Genomic DNA, 1,795 nt, shown 5'->3' on the forward strand with positions numbered 1-1,795 from the left:
GCGGGGAGGGGCTGCCGGTGGATTTTTTGTCGTGGGAAGGAAAATGCTTCTGCTAGGCAGATAGATGCCATATGCGCTGTGTACTCAGGTTTTTCCTATTTATTGTGGACGGGAAGCTTGCCATCTCCGCCCCGGCGACGGCAGATCCGGGGCCTAAGGAACTCCTGCTCTCTCGCCACAAGCCTTTTGTCTCCTCGCTGTCTGAACGGCTCCCCCACCCTTCCCCTTTCTCTGCATTCGCGTAGTTTTCTCTCCCCTTCGCTTTGTCACTGACTGTCGCCCCCGTAATGCTGACCCTGTTTTGCTCCTCTCTCCCACATCTCTATCCATCACTCTCTGTCCTTCTGTCTCTATCCCTTGCTCTCCACCCTCTCTGTCTTGGTTCCTCTCCCTGCCTTCTGTCCCTCTCATTCAAAGACTGCAGTGTCCCTTTGCAGGAGATCTGGAGGTCCAGGGGCTGAGGAGGAGGGGGTAAGGAGTTCCCTCCCACTCTGTTATCCCTCACCCAGCTGCAACCTTGGGTCTGAGAGGGTCAAGCAAAAAAAAAACAAACAAAAAAAAGAAAACAAAAAAAACACCCAAAGAAGGGTTTTTTGTTGTTGTTTGTTTTTGAGGGGGAAATCCCAGAAATGTAGCTTGTTTAATATTTTAGGTCTCTTATTTTTGTAAGATGTGTAGAGTTTGCTGTTTTTCTTTTTATTTTGACAACTCAGGAAGAAACTGACCTCAGAAAGAATGTTAGATTTTGGCTGCTCTCCTGTGTCCCCCTACTCTGACTTGTCCCCCAGGGAAGCAGATTCTCCCAGAAGACTCAGAAAGTGAGAGACTGAGGGAAGGGGAGAGGAGGACCCAGAGGCCACGCTTAACCCCCTGCTCTTCCTGGGACAGAAGCAGAATGTATTTCTAGGGCTTCCTCCTCAGGTCCAAGGTTGTAGGCAGGTGTGGGGCGTGGGTTGTGGGATTTGAGAGAAGGTAGGTCTTGCTCTCTTCCTACTGCTCTCCCCGATGGGCCCCACCCTTCAGCTGAGTGTTTTCTGTAAAGGATTGTTTATCCAGAGTTGGGGTGCCCTTGCCCACTTCCTGCCCCAGACCCAGAAAGTAGGCTGAGAAAGCCCAAATGGGACGATGACCCAGGCAGAAAGAACCCAGAGAGGTCATCTCACTGGCCCTTGCCTAGGCAGAAGTCTGCTATAACTTATGCTAAGAGGATTCCCTCAGGAGGGCAGACAGTCTGGCCACAAGTCTGGTTGGGCACAAAACTGACCACAGACTCAGTTTCCCCTGTCTGCTGGACGGCTCTGAGGCGGGGGGTGCACATCCATTACAGGAAAAGGTTCTGTGGGGAATGTGTCTCTCCCATTTTCCTAGGGTCCTAAGTCTGAGCTCCAGGGGCTGTGAGAGGGTGAAGGAGATGGGCAGGCTGTTCTCCTTGACATTGGGGGTTTATTCTCCGTCCCACCCAAACTGTCCACCAGAAGCCCAGGCGTGGGGTCCCTTCCTTGTGAGAATCACATTCTTCTTCCCACCGACTTACCCGTGATGGGGCTTCAGCGGTTTGCCCTCTTCCCTCTCAGGGAGCCTATTTCACAACTCTGAGCTTTGGTCCAAAGGAGGGGAGGGACCAGCCCTCACCCCTGCCTCTTCTCTCCCACCTCAGCCTCCTTCCCTGTTCCTCGCAGCCCTTACAGCTCCTGCCATCTCTGTACTTCTCCCACTCCCAGTCCCACTGCCAGCTGGAAGGGTGCTCCTGGGGCACGTTTCAGGTGCCAAGGTGCTGAGGGCCTGTGCTGGCCTA

Source organism: Ceratotherium simum, chromosome 17 (assembly GCF_057802395.1).
Source record: "Ceratotherium simum simum isolate JZ-2026a chromosome 17, ASM5780239v1, whole genome shotgun sequence".
Lineage (NCBI taxonomy): Eukaryota > Metazoa > Chordata > Mammalia > Perissodactyla > Rhinocerotidae > Ceratotherium > Ceratotherium simum.